Source organism: Euprymna scolopes, chromosome 39 (genome assembly GCF_053919585.1).
Source record: "Euprymna scolopes isolate OS-2025 chromosome 39, ASM5391958v1, whole genome shotgun sequence".
In the NCBI taxonomy this organism is placed as follows: Eukaryota; Metazoa; Mollusca; class Cephalopoda; order Sepiida; family Sepiolidae; genus Euprymna; species Euprymna scolopes.
This window is the reverse complement of record NC_136520.1, coordinates 45,609,003-45,621,842: the sequence shown is the minus strand read 5'-3', so window position 1 is coordinate 45,621,842 and position 12,840 is coordinate 45,609,003. Positions and strand designations below refer to the sequence as shown.

The 12,840-nt window shown below is 31.9% G+C and overlaps 1 protein-coding gene and 1 pseudogene across 2 annotated transcripts in view; one reads left to right on the top strand and one right to left on the bottom strand.

The window, feature by feature from the left end:
• Positions 1 to 12,840, top strand: part of LOC145263774 (apoptosis regulator R1-like) — a 168,857-nt gene that overhangs the window by 129,119 nt on the left and 26,898 nt on the right. The gene's annotated exons all lie outside the window — the stretch shown is intronic.
• Positions 7,476 to 7,628, bottom strand: LOC145264008 (U2 spliceosomal RNA; annotated as a pseudogene).

The window sequence follows — 12,840 nt, the reverse complement described above, 5'->3', positions numbered from 1 at the left end:
GGTATCACTTATCCTCCTTTTTTAATAAATGGGATCTCTCAATCACCAGACACAATGTAAAAAAAAAAAAAGTCACTTTTGTGCTGCAGATGAAACTAAAACATACCTTCTTAGAATCCAAGGGTAGTATCTGTTCTGTCTAAAGATATGATACTGTGGGCTTTCCGTTCACATTGGGCATCCATACAATGTCAGACTCTTAGAAGAATATTGGAGATAAACCGTAATAACCAAACATATTCTGACACTATATTGACCAGATTACTTGAATAATTTTACAGTATAATATCGTAGGTCTCCATTTACACAGAATGCTAAACAGCAATAGATTACATATGAAAAATACCGCTGTGGAATTTCCACAGATCCCATTAGTAATAATAAATACAAGATCTGCATGAATTAAAACATCATTTTTAAGCATGTTTTACAACTAAGCAAGAATGGATGGTGTGCTAGTAGTAATATACGTGAATAAGGAAAGATAGAAAGACTGAGGGGGGTGGGGATCATAAATTTCTAGGTGGAGGTCAAAGTACTTGAATGTTTCAATTTTTTAAGATGGCTGTTAAAGATTTAGTGTGAGGTGGCTTAAATTTTGTATATCGTCTGCTGTGATTGCAAGAGTTATTAGTGGATGAAGTAAATTTAGGAAATTTCTACCATTACTAAAACATCGGGTGCACAAGAAATGCAGTGGAATTATTGATAGAGGATAAATGGTTTGTATGAAACAAGTGTAAGACCATGATAGCAGAGCTATTAAGAAGTTGAAGTTTTATCTTGGTCATACCATTGGAGTATAAGGAGAAGCAGCTGCTTGTGTAATTGTAAGATCAAAGTGTAGTATCTGTTCTCCAGATGCTGCACTTCAATTTCTTGTTCTGTCAGTGGAGGAGAAATCTTTCACGAATGAGACAATTTTTATTTTTGTTCCTTTTCTCCACATTAAAAAACGACCCTGGTGTCTAACTCTGTCCCGTAGGGAGACATTGTATATAGGAATTGTAAGAATTAGGAATCGAAGCTCAGAGAATTACTCGTAGTACTAACCAGCAGAGCATTATTATTGATCAACAGCAGGATCTATCAGGTGTGTGTAGTGGTGTGTGTAAGTAAAACCTGGTCAGTGAGGGTAGAAGATAGGCGTTGCATAGAGAGAAATACGAATATGATGGATGTGCAATGTAAGTTTTTAAACAGAAATTTATATCTAATGACATCAAAAGAAGATTAAATCTGGACGGTATAGGAAGATGTGTGCAGAACAGGAGACTTTATTTATATTGAAAGAATAGATGAAAGTTCTGGGATTAAATGTAGGAGAGTTGAGGTAGCACGGTCAGTTGGCAGGGGAAGGCTAAGAAACATGAGGAAGTGATAAAATTAATTTGAAAGAAACTGGAATGAAAAAAAAAATATCCGTTTTTCTCTTAAAGTTATTCTTATTAATTCCTCTCATCTTTTCTGTGGCATTTTTTTTTCTCGAACTGACCCTGCTACTTCAACTGTTCTATATCTAACCTAACCACTTTTAGCCATTTTTTATGATTATATTTAGCTTAATATGTTTTACATAATACCGTCTGTTGGGCAATTTTTAGAAATTGGCGTTCAAACTAACCCATTTTCTGGTCAGGTCTTTAATTTTTTTTTTTTTTTTTTTTTTTTTTTTTTTACAAAGGCATCACCACATTATCAAGGCCCAGAGGCCACTCAAGGATAAGGGTTAAAGAGTGTACAGTAGAAGTTGGTCAATATAGTAATCATTAGTAATGAAAATTTGGTAAATTTAATAACTTATATGGAACGGCTCATCAAGAACTTATTTACCTTAGACTTGAACACAATCCTTCTTTCTCTCTAATCTGTCCTTCCCATGTTTTCCTTGACCTTCACCTGCCAACTAACGATACTACCGCAAGTATTCTAAATCTGCTAAACAAAAAACTCATTCTATCAATGACTAATGTGCAATTTTTGTTGGATTTTTTTTTCTTCATTTCTTTAACAGTAAATGGTAGTAATTTTTCCATACTAAACAAACGATGTAGGCAAATGTTGAACTCTAGTAAACAAACAAATGTTTATGGTTAATAAATCAGTTTATCAGAGAAAATGACGAAGATTTACAGGATTTTAGTTTATTCAATGACAGCGAATGGGGTTAGTAGTAGTGTTTTGAATGTAACTTGTACAATAATTACTGTAGGAATTGATAAGCTATAATTATCAAACAGGGTCAAGCTGGAAAGGTTGTGGGGGGGTGTCTTAGAATAAATATATGTATATATAGGTGGTGCCTTTTTATGATCGTAGAGGAGTGCCTAAAATAAACATGTCAACGCACAACTCTTAAAAAAAAAATCATATTCTTCTATATTTAAAGGAAGAACTCGAGTCAATCCTGAAAATGAATACCTCTATCAATGTAAGGATGATCTAAAGTTACCTTGGATTTACTTCATATTTTCTGAAGTATGCCTTTCAGTTAAACCATGAAAATATTGATAAAAATAAAATTGTCTGCACTACTGCATGTCAGTGACATGAGATAAATGCGTGTATTGTAGTTTTAAGAACCGCCGACAGATGTCTCTTGTCAGCCAAAGAACAGGGATCGATAACTCTTCCTTACGTGCGTGAAAACTAAGATTATATTTTGATACATTTTTTATACAATCTTTCTGTACAAAAAAAAACCCCAACATTCTTAAACCTCTATAAATGTCTCATGTTTTTTTTAAATTATTTTGCTACATTTTTATACAACCTTATCATAAAAAATTTTAAAGGCAATCTGTAAATGTTTCATGTTTTTATATTTTATTTTCAGTTGTGAGTCACTCATTGAAGAGAAATTATACTAATACATTAAAATTATATTTTGATACATTTTTTATACAATGTTTCGATTTTCATATTTGTGTTATTTTGTTATATATTTTTACGTTATCGTAAACATTTATATTTGAGGTTCAGATAATGGCAGCAGTTCTCTTTCGAAGAACAGGCGTTGATAACTCGTCTCTGTTGCTAATGTCACTGGCATGCAGAAGTGCTAAATTATCTGATCAGGCTGAGATTTTGCATAATCTTTACTGTCACTAAAAAGCATCTGACCCATACATTAAATCGGAGGGGGGGGGGTTGAAAATTTGGTGAAATGTCAAGGTTATATAAAATCTTGTACTTCAGTAGTTACAATATGGGCCAAGTAGTGAGTCTTTAGATGAAGACAACACAAAATTGTTGTCAAAAATGACTTAGACCAGTTCCCTTGACCTTCAAATATTTCAATCTGATGTAATGTTTAGATATCTTAATTAGACCATGACCAGATTTTTCACTAAGCTTAGTGACAATTGGACAAGCATTTTAGAGAAAACAGGATTTATCTCCAAAAAAAAAAAAAAAAAAAAATGGTGTTACCCTAATCCCAGAACTTTACTGAGTTTTGAGTCACCCCGTTAGTTGGTATTAACTCCAGACCCACTCTAGTACTATCTATATACAAAACGTACGCCTACAAATTACAAATGATTCCAATAGAAAATGTACATTCGGTTTCAGCACAAAAATTACTTCCATGAACCCTTTCACGAGGGTTGATATTCTATAAAAACAGCAATTAAGCCTCAGAAAAAAATTCTGGGGTGTTAACTTTTTTTTTTTGTACCAGGGGAGATAACTTAAAAAATAAGATGTGTATCTATTTTCTTTTTCTAGAAAGATAAAGTGGGTTATGAATTGATTAACTATTTCATAATAGAGGGATTGCATAGGGCATGTTAACCAAGATTGTAATCTTTAAAAAAAAAAAAAAAAAAAAAAAAAAATGATGCAATTACAATGTCTGCAATTGTTTAACTGTTTTTTTATATAAACAATGAATTTGTTTTTTTTTACAAATTTAAAGTTTTAATTTCTAAGTACACACAATTTTTACAGACACCATATGAAAGCAAGAAAACAAAATCTTGATGCACAATACTTATTGTACACATTATTTGCTTAAAATTACTTAAAAAAAAAAAATTGTAATTTGATTTAATTTGTTTTTTCTCAAACGAGCTGTATCTACCTGACGCCACCAAGAATACACTGAAGTCTTAGCTTATAACTTATAATTTTTTGTACAATGTTTTAAACTTGTACAGAAAAAGAAATACAATTTTTGTTTCAAGAGCGATTGGTGTTTTTGTATTGTTCAATATAAAAAGGATTATACCTCTTTATGATTATTATTTTTCGCTCATAATTGTTTCCATTTTATCAGTTATTTGGGTGGGATTACAATTTTTTTTTGTTATGGAGTGCAGCGAAGTATGTTGTTAGATTTCTAATAACATAATACAACAATAACAAATAAAAGTTGATTAGTCAAAATCAGTTTGATATGACACTTTAAATTAAATTTTAATCGTTATTTTCATGGTAAGTGCTCGCCTGAGCTCCAATCTAGGGTCCCCCTTTGCCAAACTTTCACAAAAAAAAAAAAAAAACGCTCGTCTAGCTGTAACCACTTAATAATTTCGCTCACTCTTTATTTGTCCCTAAACCTGAATGTAGATCCCATGAACAAAGCTTTCTTAGAACTGCACGCCTATGGGAGTTTTCCGTTTGCTTGCTTTCCAGCTGACTACAATTTGGTCGTCCAACGTGAACAAATTCTTGAACTGTCCCCATAAGTAATCCAATTCATCAAATTTCCACTACTAACGATTACGATATTATTCCATTGACTGTTTTACATTCATTAACCCTTATCCTCGAGTGGTCTCTGGGATTTTTTTCAGTGAATTCTTTTGTAAAATAAATAAATAAATAAATAAATAAAATAAGAATTTAGGCGTTTCTCACAGATAAATGTTAAAAAGCTAATGGCCCTGATGAATGCTGTACAATTTTATTTAAAATCTTAAAAATACTAATAAAAAAATTGTATAAACTTTTTTTTTTTTAATACGTTTCAGAGATATGAAATTTATTTTTGTATGAAAAAAAAAAAATCTTAGAACAAATGAATTTGTATGGCTACGTAACTGTTATTCTGTTAGTTTTGACGGAATATGGTCAGCAACAAATTGATTAAAAAACGAAAACCAAAGTTCTAAGATTCATGGCAAAATGACACTGAAAAATATAGGGAATGGGATATCTTATTCTCAAGACGCTGACAAATGTCCAACATCGAACACAGAATAACAAAGACGAGATCGTTAAACAATTAATCTAAATCTTATTGATTAAAATTAATAAAACTATGTAATGAAAACGTTAAAGAAAGAAAAATAAAACAAAGATAAGGAGACCTATTTTACTAATCAATTTCACCATGCAAACGTTCAATGAACAATTACTTTTCGGTGAGAAAGAAGAGGGGATAAACTCGCATTTCGTTTTCATTTTGTGCCCCCCCCCCCCCCCGGATATCGTTTTATTTTTAGACAATTTCCTCCATTTTTATCATCCAATTTTTTGCAGCAAATTTGCGTGGATAAAATTTTGTCCTTTTCATATTCTTATCCTTTTTTACAGCGGGATTTGCCGACTTCTCCCCCCCCCCCCCCAAGTATATCGTATGCACACTGCTTGTGTCGTTTTTCAAACTCTTTATAGAAGTCCTCTGGGTTTTTCTTTCTTTTGTATTCTATATTGCAGCCCTGAAGGCATGGCGGAAGTTCGCTATCTCTCGTCCTCTAAGTGCCGTCTGCTAATCTTTATTAATCGATGCGTTTTCTCCTACATCTTTGCTAACTTCTTTTTCTTGTAGACTCTTTCTCTTCACTCGAGTGCATCGTTTGTGCATGTATCTTTTCTTTCTCTTTTAAACGGCGGTTTACCTTTTCTTTGTCTTTAAATATCCCTTCTCTCTTTCTCTTGAGACGATAAGTAAAAATAAACAAATCTCTCTTCATACAAATTTCTTCGATGAGAACAATGAAAAGGAAAGAAATATTGAAAATTCTTGGCTCAGCTTTAAAAAATCAGTTTTAAAATTAAAATTTGAAAAAATATTAGGTAATCTGATTACGTGATTACATAGGTGTTCTTTCACGTTCTAGTACATTTCCATTTTATGAACCTAACAGATGATTGCCCCTAATGATCCCCCAACGGAATTAAAAGAAAATTTTGATATCTTAGGATTCTGTAAAAATTTAACCCTCATTAAAGATTATATCAATGTCCTTGAAATATCTATTTCTATAACATAAACACAGTTATAAACATTAGTGGAATTGGGTTTTATGTCTCCATATAAAACTTTTAAAGGACATAATATTTTATGTATTGATTTTCAGTATTTACTTTAATAGTGCTCAATATGAGAACTTGCTAGTAAATTATGAAAATAAATATGGAAATTAAATTACCGAATTTTCTGCATTTCATCTTCCTAAGGATTAGTCAGGCTAATGTGTATTGAGCACCGAAACTTCTGTGTAATGTCCATATATTTTCATAACTTCATGAGATCAGAATTAGACCTGTTAATATCTTTGGTGTCCGAGGTTTTGCATACAGACTCCTCAGCTCTTATATGTAAATTACGCAACCTATGCATCACACATACAAACTTCTTCAATGAGAACAATTAAAAGTAAAGGAAAGAAATATTGAAAATTCTTGGCTCAGCTTTAAAAATCAGTTTTAAAATTAAAATTTGAAAAAATATTAGGTAATCTGATTACGTGATTACATAGGTGTTCTTTCACGTTCTATTACATTTCCATTTTATAGTTAGCAAGTTTCATAACTTCATGAGATCAGAATTAGACCTGTTAATATCTTTGGTGTCCGAGGTTTTGCATACAGACTCCTCAGCTCTTATATGTGAATTACGCAACCTATGCATCACAGGTACAGGATTTCCCACTCTCTGCTCAAATTCGACCAATGTTATAATCTGTCTTAATAAGAACTTGAAATGTCGGTACTGGTTTATTTTTTTCTGTTTTCAGTCTAGTTTTTGTTTTTGAAAATTCTAATCACGTGATTACAGTGTAAGACTGGGTTGGGTTGGGGGATGGAAACGCAATTCATAAAGAAAAAACACTAATCAGAACAAACAAATGAAACTAAAATAAATTCAGTTTTTTTTGTTTGCCCCCTCCCCCTCAATTTGGAATGATTGAGAAATTCATTCAACTGATGTATTTTTAGTTGTAGAAGACTTCTATAACGAAATGTGCACAAATGACCAAAGTTTTAAAAAAACAAGGTCGATAGCCATTAGTCGCGTGCTCTCGTGTAATGAATGAATGTAGGATTGACATGAAATTCTTAAAGATAAACTAAAATGACCGAAAAATGGGCTGAAATGACTTAAATAAAAAGTAAATGACTTAGAATGATTTTAATGAACTTAAGGATGAATGATTGACCTTAAGAATGACTTGAATGCTTAGAAAAATAACTGGAATCCTTCAAAAACAACTAGAATGATCTGGAGAATGACTTGAATGGCTTTGAGACTCACTGGTTGTAAAGTGGGTGATCATTTTACATTAAATTAATACAGAAAAGTGATCCCCCACTTTATATCAGTTACAAACATAAGTACAGCATGTAGTAAGAAAAGATACTACACTTTGATCTTGGCCAAAAGGCCAAGAAAAGCTTAAAAAGCTAAGAACAGCATCTATTAACAACAGACCTTTGATCTTAACCAAAAAGGCCAAGCACAAAAATGTTACGGACAGACCGACCGACTTAGTTGCTTGCACGCGACTAAAAACAAAACAAACAAAAAAAAAAAACGGCAAAATTATAGTGCGTTTATTTCAGACAATTGCTTGAAGCAATTATTGAAAAACTGTAAAATTAGGAGGCTGTGGAATAGTGGTTAAGATTGACGAAACCGTTCTTGCTAAAAGAAAACGCCATCGAGGGTGCATAATACCACAAAGATGGGGTTTTGGGAGGTATAGACACTGACTCCAAAATTGGCTTCTTAAGGTATGTGCAAAATAGAAAAACATAAACCTAGTGTCGTATTTAAATGATGCTGCCCAGCAGTATCAACTAGGATGCATGGAAAGCTTATGATGGAATAGGAAGTATATCTGTGACCCTGTCATATGTCCATAGGATAGAGCATTCCAAAAATTATGTAGACCCTATGACAAAAGTTAACACACACTCAGTGGAGAACAAAAGCAGATTTAAAACAATGTATAGTGCCGCATATAAATATTGCGATCTCATTTGGATGAGTTCATTTGGCAACCACAATATTCTCACACAGATGATGTATTTTAACATCTTATTGTTGTAAATTGCAGATTTAATTGATCAATTAACTTACTACGTGTTCCTTTTTGTGGTTTGTGTTAAATTGTTCGTTGGAAAATAATTTTATTCGCTACTTGTTATTTGAATTTAATCATAACGAAAAAGTGCAAAAAAAAAAAAAAAAAAAAAAAAAAAAACCAATTGCACATGAAATTGTCCCCAAAAAAAAACGCAACTAAATTTCTTTACTTTTTAAAAAATTTTTTTTTTCATTTGTTACTTCCGACTCTTGTTTTTGTCATCTTTATAAAATGCGGTGATTTCCCCCACCCTGTCTTACACCGTAATCACGTGATTGTTTATAGTCTAGTTTTCGTTCTGGAAAATTCTAGGGACAGAAAGTAAACCAGTACCCAAATGTTAAGTGTATTTGTTATTTACGGGTGCAGTAAATTATATACTTTTAACTTCTTTTAATAAGAGAAAGAAAACTATGGGTTGGCTTGTTTGGTCAAGCTATTCAATCTAATTTAATTTTTACACTCGTAATACTATCTTGCATATCTTTCCCTGCCCACAGTGGTACCAATCCTTTTAGCATTCGAAAAATTTAATCATTGGAATTTTTTTTTCTCACTAAAATTTAAAACTACCACTGTATGACAAAATATTTATATTTTTATTTCGTTTTTTAAACCCCCCTTTACACTAGAAATGTGTACGGTAGGATTTCTTAAATCTACAATCTGTTTTGGAATATTGGGAGAAATCATCTAATCCAGTTAAAATAATGGAAGTGTAAAAAAAAAAAAAAAAAAAAAAAAAAAGGGACGAATCGAATGAATTGTTTTATACAGTAGCCAGGATTTATGTTCAAAGCGGATTATTTTTTTTTATTAAACCTATTCGAGAGTTATTGATTTCCTGACAAAGGGGTTATTGCACCTAGTAATCCACTCCTGTTTTTTTTTTTTTTTTTTTTTTTTCTCACTTTTCTCAATAACTACGCATTATATATATTTTTGTTTAATTTTGCACAAACATTAGTCATGGTAAAAGTAAATTTTTGTCAGAACTGATTTTCCGGAATAACTCTGGCTGTTTTTATAGGGCCCATGGTAGGGGTAAAATTGCCTCCAAATCGCCCGTTTGTCAATTTGTTTGCACTTTCCTCAATAACCACACCTTATATTCTTTATTTTCCACAAACATTAGTCATGGTGAAAGTAAATTTTTCACTCGTGCAGAGGGACACCGCATGCTGAGCTTATTTTTTTTTTTATTTTATTTTTAACTGACATTCGGTTTGGTAGCTAGAGTCTGACATTTTAGCAGAATTTGGGAGACGCCCCCTTCCCCTGTTGCCATCTTGCTCTATATATTCCTATTGTAGATAATTAATATTAAGAAAAAAAAAACAAAAAAAAAAAACAATTGAGACAAATCTCTTAAACTTAGGAATAAGTTGCTTTGATTAGAGTTTATTTATAGCAGTCTTTCTTGCATTCCAACTTTTCAAAGAAATAATTCTCTTACTATTTTGGCAAGAGAACAATTCTGAGAGTCGGTTAATGACCAAGATAAGATGACAGAGGAAAAGTTCCACCCAAGATTTCTTGAGTCATTGGAATCTGAATGTTTAAATGTCTTTTTTTCCGTTTCTCTTTGAAAATACATTTTTTTGTATGATTATAGAAAGAGTATACTGCAATGGCTAAATTAAAGAGCAAGAATAAAATATAATGGAGATTTAGTGTCTGTGAAAAAAATGTCAGTTTTTCTTTTTAAGTATGGATATCATTGTCTAATGTATATTATTTTAAAATCTGAAGTCGGCTTACTCCATTAAACACTCACTTTTATTAGCTATTTTTTTTTTTTTAGATTGTTTATCGAGGGGTGGGGCACTCTGGTTGCATTCAGAAATTGCTGAGAATGACTTTGTTGGCATAATTTGATAGAAGTGCTTTGAGTGATAGATAATAAACCAAATTTTCCACCCACGAAACCCAGAGTGTAACACTACCCACGGTTTAACATGTAGAGACTCAACATATTGTAGACTTTGTCGCAAAAAACAAAAGAGGAGGAAAGCATTTAAACTCAAAATTGCAAGTTTAAACATTTATTTCCACCTTTTAACACAATCCTAATCCTCTTTAATTCGATCCTTGCCGTGAATGCACTTTGCACATGGCTCTGTCATTTGCATACAGCTGCAATACATGCATCCGTACTGTCACAAGAGGAGGTAGCCTGGGTGGATGCATCTACTAGAATTGAACCAAAGAGTCTCCTTTAAACAAATGAAAGGTCTACTTTCTACCAAGATCATTTTAACCCTTTGTTAAAATGATCTCAGTGAAGTATTCCTTTTGGCAGGATATGAAACCAATCGATGAACATTCTCAATAAAAAAGTCACCGTTAAATCTAATATCATTTGCTAATGATTTACAGAATACTCGTATTCAACGCATTCGTATATAAGACCACAGTTTTGGGATCAGAAAAAGGTTGACATGCCATAAAACCAAGTAACAACTAGCCATGAATGCATCTTTCTTAGAACTGCACGCCTGTGGAACTCTGTTCCGTCTGCCTGCTTCCCTCCGGACTACAACTTGGATGTCTTCAAGTCCAATGTTAACAAATTCCTAATGAACCGCCCCCTTAAGTAAACACTTCATCAAATCTCCACACTAACGTAATGTACTTGCAATAACCCTTATCCCTGAGTGGCTTCCGGGCCTTGATAAGTGGTGATCACTGTGTAAAAAAAAAAAAAAAAATTCTGCTTAGATTAGATGCTACCATAAATATATGTACTCATTAATAGATTAAGATATTTGCTGTGAAAATTTATGAAACTTGAACGTTAAAAATCATTTATTATACTATGATTTTTACTGCAGACAAGGTATGAAGTCATAATATAAATTTCACTGTCTATTTAAATGTATGTGTGTATGTTTGTATGTCTGCCTAAAACTTTCGACAGAGGCGACGAGTTTTCATGAGATCGGTATGGTTTCGAAGCTCGCCAATTCGGATGAGAAGTATTGAAAAATTGGCTAAAAACATTTAATTTCTTTACCCTCAACTGGGCACTTTTCTACAAGGAGAGGCCGCTTTTTTCGTTGATATTTTCGAAAGTCATTTGCTCTTTTTGATTGACTAGTCTTAATTTAAGCGTCACTTCTGGTTTGGCAATGGGCACAACAGTAAAGACGTCATTTTTTTTCACATTTTTCTTTTTTCCTTCTTCGTGGTACTAGTTCGAGCCTGCCTACTACTAAAGAACAAAAGATGATTATCGTGAAGATGCTAATTGGCTCCAGTCTTGAAAATACCAAGGAAATAGGTAGGAGGGAAACGGTTAAAAGAAGCTTCTTGGAGAGAAGCTACTGTAATAGGAAGCTGTATAATAATGTGTTAAAACAGCAAATTGATGTAGATCACTAAGCCAAAGAGTGAGACGAGCCAGAACAACGGATTTTTCGGAGCAAAATAAAAATCTTACATGTTTCTGGAAAAAATTCACAAAATATTAGTCATTTGTGTTTCAAAATTTTGAGTTGAGAAGTCTGTAGTGTTAATAATATTGCCAATTTATGTAATTGAAGAAATACAAGTAATTATCGATTTATGAACGAATGTTTAACAACCAATTTTTAATAGAAAACAACAGTAAATAATATTAACAATGAAATTCAAAAAGGGCAGATGGTCAACCTCCACCAACATTTGTTAGTATATAAATCGGGCATGAAACCGAGCAGGATTATGATGAAGCATAAAATGTAGACGAAACGATTTGGATTAATTTGGAATTCCTTTTGAGATGAGTAATGTGTACGATTTTTAAAATTTTATTTTCATTTTTTATTTGGGAAGATGAGGATAATAGTCCACAAATAATTAAATAAAAAAAAAAAGATTTCGGTTTCTGAATTTTTGCTTTCGTTAAGAGTCGCACTTTGTTTACAAAACCATTCGGTGGAAGTGACGTCAGACAAATCTTAAGGTACAGATGACCACCACTGTAATGTCGCCTTTTTTTTTTTTTTTTTTTTTAATCAAACATCAGGCGTTGGCCCTTTTACATCAAATATAAAAATATAACTTCATTAATATTTATGAATTTTTAAAAAAATATTTTTGTACTTTTTTTCCGTTAAAAAAAAAACAACCCCAAAAAACACTTTATAAACATTATTGAAAAAAAAAAACACTTTATAAATATTTTTTATAACTTATATTTTTGTTTCATGTGAAAAAAAAAAATTACCAACACTTAAAAAATCCAACATATCTATCTCAGTATAACACCACCTCCCCACATTGGACATTTACACAATCCAATTCTGGTATTAATAACATTGACTATTTCTCATATCTGTATTTTGTGATTTTGATAATCACACATTTAATTGAATTTTAGTTTTTTTACTGTTAATTGATTGAAATAAAAAATGTAATTGCATAAATTTTTCTTTTAATTAAAAGAAAAAGAATAATTACCAGGTTAAATCCACCAAACTCCATTTTGGTTTATGCATAAAAAATGCCCACCATTTAAAAAAAAAAAAAAAATTTT